The 10,000-nt window shown below is 44.1% G+C and overlaps 1 pseudogene; it reads left to right on the forward strand.

Moving 5' to 3' along the window:
• Positions 1-10,000, forward strand: part of LOC116223687 — a 94,404-nt pseudogene that overhangs the window by 42,296 nt on the left and 42,108 nt on the right.

Genomic DNA, 10,000 nt, shown 5'->3' on the forward strand with positions numbered 1-10,000 from the left:
ACCATTACGGCGTAGTGTGTTGCCAATGGTTTTCTTGGTGACTGTGGTCCCAGCTGCCTTGAGATCATTCACAAGCTCCCCCTGTGTAGTTTCGGGGTTATTCTGCACCTTTCGGATGATCACCGATACCGCACGAGGGGATATCTTGCATGGAGCCCCAGACCTAGAGCGATGGACAGTTGTTTGGTGTTGCTTCCATTTACGAATAATCGCACCAATAGTTGTCTGCTTCTCACCAAGCTGCTTGCCGATGGTTTTGTAACCCATTCCAGCCTTGTGCAGGTCTACAATCTTATCTCTGACGTCCTTGGTCAACTCTTTGGTCTTGCCCATGGTGGTGAGGTTGAAGGTGTGAAGTATGATTCTTTGGACAGGTTTCTTTTATACACGTCACCAGTTGAGATCAGGTGTACCTTGTTAGGCCTAATGAGGACTAATCTGTGTGCTTCTTGGGCACATAACTGGTCATTGGGAGCCAGAATTCTTGCTGTTTGCTTAGGGGTTCAAATACTTATTTTCTGCATCAAATACAAATAAAGTCATAAATGTTATAAAATGCAGTTTTCTGGATTTGTTTGTTGATATTCTATTTCTCACTGTTAAAATACACCTACCATTACAATTATAGATCACACATTTCTTTGCAAGTGGCCAAACTTGCGAAATCGGCAGGGGTTCAAATACTTATTTTCCCCACTGTATATTGTTCCCTGTTGTTCTAAAGTGTTCTGTGTGTGTCCGTTGCCGTGTCCGTGTCCGTGTCCGTGTCCGTGTCCGTGTCCGTGTCCGTGTCCGTGTCCGTGTGTGTGTGTGTGTGTGTGTGTGTGTGTTACTGAGCATCTGTTCTACCTCCCAAGTCAGTGCTTTACTTAATCATTGGTGACGCACACATAAATAGCACTAGAGCTCCAATTAAGATAAAATGATCCAGAAGGCCTGTCGTATGCCTGAGACTTCGGATAGTTGGCGCACATCAAAGACATGTAGGCTTTTAGGTTACATCATCGCCTTACTCCATTAGGTTCAGTGTCCAGCTTCTGTGTTTCCTTTTTATGTATCCCTCGTTCTATCGCTCTTTCTGTCTCTCTCGCTCTCTCTTTCTTTTTCTCTATTTCTTTCACCTCTCCTCCTCTGAGCTTCTCTGGCTTTTAGCCGTCTGACCCTGTCTGCCCTGAGCACTATTACTTCCCTTTCACAGACTGAGTGGCACTATGACACACACACACACACACACACACACACACACACACACACACACACACACACACACTAATCGCTCAAACATAGACACAGACACACAGACTTTATGGATACACTTGGACCTTTAAACACACACTAATCTCACAAAAAACTCCCTGCACAGACATTGAAGCACCTACACACACACACACACACACACACACACACACGCAAGCCAGAAACCCAGACACTTGTATCGGAAGAGCTTATACACAAGACTCAGACCTAGATCAGACACACACACATACGTACACAGCCCCATTAAAACACAATCAACCACACACACAGTTCCAGATGAATATAGCTCACACACTAATGCACACACAGACAGACACACACACACACACACACACACACACACACACACACTCGCACTCGCACTCGCACTCACCCTACCAGTCACGGTTCCCTAGTGGTGCAGTGCTGTCGTTTCTCACACATCTGGGTGGTGCTATCACGTGGCCCCTGAAGACACACAGGGTTTACAGCTCTCACCTCATGCTACATTTAATAAATATCAGCACACAAGCACACACACACACACACACACACACACACAGACTTTATTAGCCCTCATCAGCACACACAATCGAATGGCAACGCTTAGGTGCGCCAGGCTTAACACTACGTCAATCCCCCGTTGGCTACTATTTATGGTTATTCATGCGCCACTGTTGTTCTTTTGTGCTTGTACTCAGTGTTAATCTCTGTAAACATGGAAGTAGTCAAAGAAAAAGAGAAAGAGAGAGAGAGGGACAGACAGACAGAGAGCCAGACAGACAGGCAGAGAGAGGGAGAGGGAAAAGGGAAAGAGAGAGAGAGCTGCTGGGAGAAAGATCGACACTGAGTGTGTGTGTGTGTGTGTGTGAGAGGGGAGAGAGGTGGGAATGTGTGAGAGTGGCAGCACCACAGGACCTTGCTTTTGTTTTCTTTCATTAAGTGGTAGACAATCAATCAGTCTCCCACTGCGCCCCACCACCAGCTAACAGCTCCCAGCCTGGCCGCAGACACACACTCTCAGCCAATCAGATTCACACAGAAGACTGACTGCTCACACACACTGGCAGCCAATCAGATTTACACAGAAGACGGCTCACACACACTGGCAGCCAATCAGATTCACGCAGAAGCCTGCAAACACATCAGCCCTTAGATTCAGATGGAGCAGTACTCACACACAGGATTAACCAATCAGATTCGGATTGAGCGCTGCTCACACACTGCATCAGCCAATCAGCTTTCGAGAACACCGCTCAGACATGGCAGCAGCCAGTCAGCTTACTATAAAGTCATCTAGCATATCTAACTGAGGGTGCAGGTCCTGCACACTACCCTGTTTCTACCTGAAAGTGCATCAACAGCATTTATTATGTTACCAATTCATTATCTGAACTTCCTCGCATAATGTCTTATGGAATGGAATGGACCCCTTGGTGCTTTTGAACAGAGTTTTGTCCTTTTGAACAGGTTGCATGCTCAGTTTGAATACTATTTTGGACACTAGTGTGCAAAAGAGTGCAGAGATATGAGGTTGAGCTGCGGTAGCTGCGGAATAGTAGCTCCTGAAGAACAAGCAGCATCAGCCAGAGCTTCCCGTCCCAAGGAAGATTCAGATGCACGTTTGTGGGAATCAGTGGGAGTGTGTGTGTGTGTGTGTGTGTGTGTGTGTGTGTGTGTGTGTGTGTGTGTGTGTGTGTGTGTGTGTGTGTGTGTGTGTGTGTGTGTGTGTGTGTGTGTGTGTGTGTGTGTGTGTGTGTGTGTTGATTCTAGGGTGATTTTTCTGTCTTTGTGTGTGTGTGCGTGTGTGCATCCATATGTGTGTGGGTTTGTGCAGGTGTATGTGTGTGTAAGGACTTGTGTGTGTGTATAGATTTCAGGGGAATTCCCCCCAAACCCACTCCCCCCCCCTACATTCTGTCAGCTTGAAGAATGGCCTCTCCAGTCCTGATGCTGCAGGCAGAAAGCCTGGCAGAGAGGGAACAGAGAGAGAGAGTGCTGCAGAGAGAGAGAGAGAACGAGTAGATATATAGGGCATGTCAGTTGGTCAAAAAACCATTACTAGATATTCTAAATCCACAGTTAATTATCTTTAAAATAAGGGGTAATTTGTTGAGTTTGGTGCAGCCAATCCCGAGAAATCAGCAAAAATGCATCATCAGCTTAACAGAAAATCAAGTTTAGAGAAAACGAGTTGGAAACTTTGTGATATGTAAGTTGATTAATGCATTCATTAATTAATAAATAGCAACCAGATATTTCCTGTCATTCAGTCATGATGAAACTTTGCACAAAAATCAATGACACCCACACTATTGACTAATGATTTCAAGGTCAAAACATAAAATCGAAACACTCATTTTATCTGTTGCGCCAATGAGGGACTGCAATTCAAGGAATGCAAGTTGTACTTTATATGGATATTGAATGTCTGTTTATAAACTGTAATATGCAAAGTTAAAAGCATTCCACATTGACCAGAAATCCTTTGGCAAATTGAATTGCCGCCTCGTCTTCACCTCGGCCCCTTTCCCTTTCAGTGGCTTCTCCATCAGGGTCATTCTGCTCCACATACATGATGAATCTACTAGTGGAATACGCTAACTATCAAAAAAAGACCAATAAGCCTATTAATTAATGACCAATGAATTAATGCCTGTGATAAAAATATTACTTTTCTCATTGTACACCACTTTGTTTTCCTGAACTGTGAACAAAGTCTTTGGCCAATCAAAGAGCTTGGTTTCTACCATCTGATAAAAATGGTCCAATCCCCGGGAAGAATTTACCACTCAGCTCTTCCCTGACAATGATATAAGCAATTTGTTTACTATTTGTAAGCCTCTAAAAAGCTCTCCCATTGGCTGAAATCTTTAAATTGTCTTGAATTTCTCAGTGAATATCCCTGAGGATCTCTTAAAGCGGTAACATGACCATAACATGATCAGACCCGGGCAGACTGAAACTTTTACTTTGACCGAACAGGTGTCTGACCAAAACCAAACACGGACACATTTATTGAGTCTACTAAGTCACATTTTTACGTTGTTTTATAGTGTAATATTTTTTTTTGATGGATAGATCATAGATTAAGGAAGGTATTTATTACAAATATTACAAACTCGGAATGTTGGTCATGTTTAGATGCACTCTTCTTTCAAATTGTTTTATACGGACAGGACTGATTTTGTCATGTCAGGCCCCATATAGGGCATGTGATGTAATAGACAGGATTCTCACAAGACATAACTTTGAGTGAAGGCATCTTCTAAAAAACGCTGGTTTTAAACAACCTTTTAGTACAGCATTTACTGTGACGTGTGACGTTAGCATGCTGCAAGAACGTTAGGCTAGATAACATAAGCTAACATGACAGTCGGCTGACAGACGCCTCGCAAATCACAACAACCATTGTTGCTGGTTACAATAACGGTCTTATTGGATAGTACAGTATCTATTTCATGCTAACTTTCTAAAAGTCTAAACGAGAAAACGCAAAAAAACAGTTACATACAAAACACGCCAGTCGGCAGAGTTTGGTCCGACATTTTTGTTTACAATTTGCAGTTGCTGGATGGAGCTGCCGCACAGATTCATAGGTAATCGGCAGCATTGAAGCAACATCGATGCTGCCTTCAAAAATGACCGTTACGGGGGAAGTTTGAAGTCATCTTACTAGACAGGAAAAGAGAGTACAATCATTTCAAATGGCCCTTGATGCCTCGCTGTCCTGTTAGACACCCTGCTGAGACAGCATTTTATCCCGTTTCAAACGGACCCAGAGAGAGAGAGAGAGAGGAAATTAAGAAGCAGAAGAAGAAGAACAAACGAGAGAGATGCAGAGAATGTGAGATAAAAAAAGAAAGAGAGAGAGAGGGATAGAAAAAGGGTTTTGAAGCATCATATGGATTAAGGAAGGCCATTATTTAGGCTTAGGCCAACTATACCAACCATACCATGGAAAAGGAGTATACCAAGGCAACAATGGACTAAACAATGAGAGAACAGGGTACACATTTGTTGAGAGGTTGCATGTGGAATGCATTTAGAGAACTTTAGAACCTCTGGACCTCAGAACCCTCTAGAGAAACTCACCTCTGTGCGATTTATTCATAATCGCCATGGTAACACAGGAAGTCCCAACCTAGCATTCCAATTGGAACATTCTCTGGGTAGTAATCAATTCCCAAGTGTCCGAAGTGAGAGAACATCCTAACAACAGCCGTCTCTGATACCCTAACACTGTCAAATCAGTCACGCGAAAAGTGAACACCAGCTCACAAAACCCATCCTTAGCATCCACACAAATGCATTAGGTCTACTTAAAATGCTTCTAATAATACACACTCTCTCTCACACACATACACACACACATATGCACACACACACATATGCACACAGATGCAAGCCCCCAGACACATATTAGCATAGTGGAGTGTGAAATCCTTCCCCACAGCATGAGGCGCACACACACGCGCACACACACACACGCACACACACACACTCACACACTGTAATACAGATTTATGTGAGCTGTGATAAGCCTGTTTACAACCCTCTAGTGTATCCTTGAGACAGACTGTAACATGTTTGGGTTTTTGTGTGTGTGTGTGTGTGTGTGTGTGTGTGTGTGTGTGTGTGTTTCCTTGTATTTGCAGTGGAGATGAAGAGGTGCTTAAACACTACCCAGACCCACTGAAGGTTCTAGAAGGCATTGTCTCTGCTGTGCATGCCCATGTTGAGAATGGGTAGGTACATTCTCTCATGCTTGCTCTCTCTCTCACGCACACGCACCACTCAATCTTGTTTGTAGCCATCTTTTTAAAAAACATTTGTACACAGACTTCTCTTCACACACACACACACACACACACACACACACACACACACACACACACACACGCAAAGACACTATCTATCTTTTTTTAAACTCCCTTGTGAATAGAAGACAAATGTTTATCATTCATCTGAGAAGCTCAGACATTGAGGCTAACGTACATCTATATTTTATTATGCCCAGTTATCAAAGATCACATACATCTCTCACTTCCCTTTTCACTCCTTCTCTCTCTCTCTCTCTCTCTCTCTCTCCCCCTCCCTCCCTACATCTCCCTATCTCTCTTCCCCCCCCCCGGATTTCTCTCTCTCTTTCTCTCCCTCTCTCTTTCTTTCTTCTCTCTGGCTGTCTCAGTGGAGGACTGGTGAGCTCGGACAATGTGTTGGCATGGTTACGGCCGTTCTGCGGTGATGACGGGCGTCCGGTGCGTCCGCGGATTGAGGTGCTGAAAGTTCTGGAGCATTCATTCAGTCTGAGTGAGGAGGACATCCGACTGCTGGTGTTCTTCCGAAGCCAAGCTGTGCTCAAGGCCGGCTGGCCCGATAGAGAGGTACACACTCACACTCTCTCTCTCACACACACACACACACACACACACACACACACACACACACACACACACACACACACACACACACATATATGTACACACACATATACAGATATTAAATAAACTTACACACACACACACACACATATATATTCAGTATACTCTCTCTCTCTCACGCACACACATGGTACACACGACACAAGTACACATGCACACATACCAACACAAACACATGCTGACATATTCAAAGACCTACACTAATACACACACTCACTCACACACACACACCACACAGACAGACACAAATTAGCATTAGCAGTCAGCATTAATCCTCTGTCCGAGAAATTGATTTGGCAAGCCTGTCTATGACTGCCTACCTTCAGTGTTCCCATACACACACATGGGTGCACACACACACAAACACACATGCACATACACACAGAGACAGACGGATACAAACACACACACATACACACACACACACACACACACACACACACAAACATAGCAATATACATACAGTAACTGGAATGGTTACCCGTGAATCCTTATCCAGACTCCCTTTTCACAGATAGACTTGACTTTCCTGCTTGTAGGATTGCATCCAGCTTGTGTAGCATCTGTGTGGTCCACTCGTATGGCTCTCTGTGTGTGTGTGTGTGTGTGTGTGTGTGTGTGTGTGTGTGTGTGTGTGTGTGTGTGTGTGTGTGTGTGTGTGTGTGTGTGTGTGTGTGTGTGTGAGTGTGTGTGAGAGAGAGAGGAATAGAGGGAGAGGGAGAGAGAGAGAGAGAGAGAGAGAGAGAGAGAGAGAGAGAGAGAGAGAGAGAGAGAGAGAGAGAGAGAGAGAGAGAGGAGTGAGAATCATATTTTGTGTTGGGATTAGTGTTGTGTATTATCTTTCTGCTCTCCAGGGAGCTATTTATATGTGCAGACGTGTGTGTCAAGTCAACAAACAAGTTGTACCAAAGTGTTAATCGAGTCGAGGTTCATCAATTTACCGTACAAATAAACAATAATGAAATTCGAGATGAAAAAGACCAAAGAGACTGAAAACATGTAAATCATATTAAATATATAGGGCATAAAAAGCAATGAACATGAAAGAATAGAGAGCGATACATGAGCTAAAGATGAAACAAATATATATATATATATCTCGAAGTAAAAAGAAAACGGTTAAGACAAATAAAAGTGAACATAGGCGAGTAAAATCTGTGGTAAAGTGATAAAAAGATAAGCTTTAAAAGCTTAAAAACTTAAATATAGGGTAATGGAACAGGATCAAATCACCAAAACAATAAAAACACAACAAAAGGAACAACAAATTGAAAAGAGGGAACTTGGCCAACAGAGCACAGAGTAAACCCTTGACCTCAGACTAAACCCGGCGGAATCTAAAAGAATGTATCACCCAGTTCAAACCCAGGGGAAGCCAGTGTATAAAAGTGCGTTGTCAGTCTGGTTAAAGGCGTCCTGGCTGGCTGGCAACAGATCTCACACAAAAAGGGAGACTGTTCCTTCATTTTGGACCAATGGCAGTAAAAACGTGTCCCCCCTTTGATTTAGACTTTAGACCAGTGAAATAAGTTGTTGATGGAATGGAAGGGGTCAGAGGGTTTGAGATAAAGGCCTGAACTAGTCCATTCACAGCCCTAAAAAAACAAACCGAGTCAGCCCTGACCCTTACTGGAAGCCACTGTAGTGTGTAATGTGGTCATACCTCTTTGTCTTAGTTAAACGTCTAGCTGCCACAGGTTGGACGGCAGTGATGAAGTGATGCTTGGCTTATCCCTGAGTGAAGTGCATTGCCAAAAGTCCATTTAGGAAGATCTAAAAGCATGGACCACCTTCTCACCATCTCACAATCTCACCATCTTTATGGGATGGGAAGTCTCTCACTTTAGGAATTGTTCTCAGCGGGTGAAAAGAAGCACAACCAAACGCATCTTCATGTCAGATTTGAAATCTGAGTCAAATAACACACTAAGATTCTTTACTACAGGCTTCTGCGTGGTGTGAAAGGAAGGACCAAGCACACTACTAATATCAGGGGAACCAAAAATAATAGCCTCTGTCTATTTTGATTATTTTCATGTGTGTGTGTGTGTGTGTGTGTGTGTGTGTGTGTGTGTGTGTGTGTGTGTGTGTGTGTGTGTGTGTGTGTGTGTGTGTGTGTGTGTGTGTGTGTGTGTGTGTGTGTGTGTGTGTGTGTGTGTGTGTGCACATGCATGTGTGTTTGCGTGTGACTGTGTGTATACTTGTGCGTGGGCACATGTATGTGTTTTTGCGTGTGACTGTGTGTATACTTCTGTGTGTGTGTGCGTGTGTGTGTGTGTCCGTGTGCACATGCATGTGTGTTTGCGTGTGACTGTGTGTATACTTCTGTGCGTGTGCACATGCATGTGTGTTTGCGTGTGACTGTTTATACTTCTGTGGGTGTGTGCGTGTGTGTGTGTGTCCGTGTGCACATGCATGTGTGTTTGCGTGTGACTGTGTGTATACTTCTGTGCGTGTGCACATGCATGTGTGTTTGCGTGTGACTGTGTGTATACTTCTGTGGGTGTGTGTGTGTGCGTGTATGTACCCTCGAGGGAATTGCATGTTTGTTTGGTTGTCTGGCCTTTTCATGTTCCTCGCCTGTATATGTGCTGCCTCTGTGTGCAACATACACAGAGAACTGGAGCGAGAAACACCATTCCTAGAGGACTCTTTCTTTCTTTAACTCTCTCTCTCTCCCTCCCCCCCTCTCTCTCTCTCTCCCTCACTCACTCTCTCTCTCTCTCTCTCTCTCTCTCTCTCCCTCACCCATCTCTGTTCCACTCTTGCTGTTTCTGTTTTTTAACTTATATATAGAAAATGTGTATCAGTGGGGAATAGAAATGTCCAGTTTTTGTTCTGAAAAGGGGGGAAGGGAGGGGGGAAGGGAGGGAGGAAGGGAGGGAGAGAGAGAGAGAAAGGTTAGAGTGCAAAAGAAGAGAGGTAGGAAGGAAACTTTCAGATGATAAGAAGAGTAACCTTTAATGTGTCACGGCTCAGTCTCTTAGTCCGTGGCAAGTTCTGAGATGGTGGGGTGTGTGCGTGTGTGTCTGTCTTTCTGTGTGTGTGTGTGTGTGTGTGTGTGTGTGTCTGTGTCTGTGTCTGTGTCTCTGTCTGTCTGTCTGTCTGTCTGTCTGTCTGTCTGTCTGTCTGTCTGTCTGTCTGTCTGCGTATGCATGCGTGTGTGTGTGTGTGTATGTGTATGCATTGCAGGCGTGTGTGTGTGACGTGTTTAAATATTAACCATAGGCCACTTAGATGAAGACATAACCCAGACAGCTGCTCCCTGGAGTCTCAACGGATGGATAGACTTATAGATGGATGGAGAGAGACGTTAAGAG

Source organism: Clupea harengus, chromosome 15, assembly GCF_900700415.2.
Source record: "Clupea harengus chromosome 15, Ch_v2.0.2, whole genome shotgun sequence".
In the NCBI taxonomy this organism is placed as follows: domain Eukaryota; kingdom Metazoa; phylum Chordata; class Actinopteri; order Clupeiformes; family Clupeidae; genus Clupea; species Clupea harengus.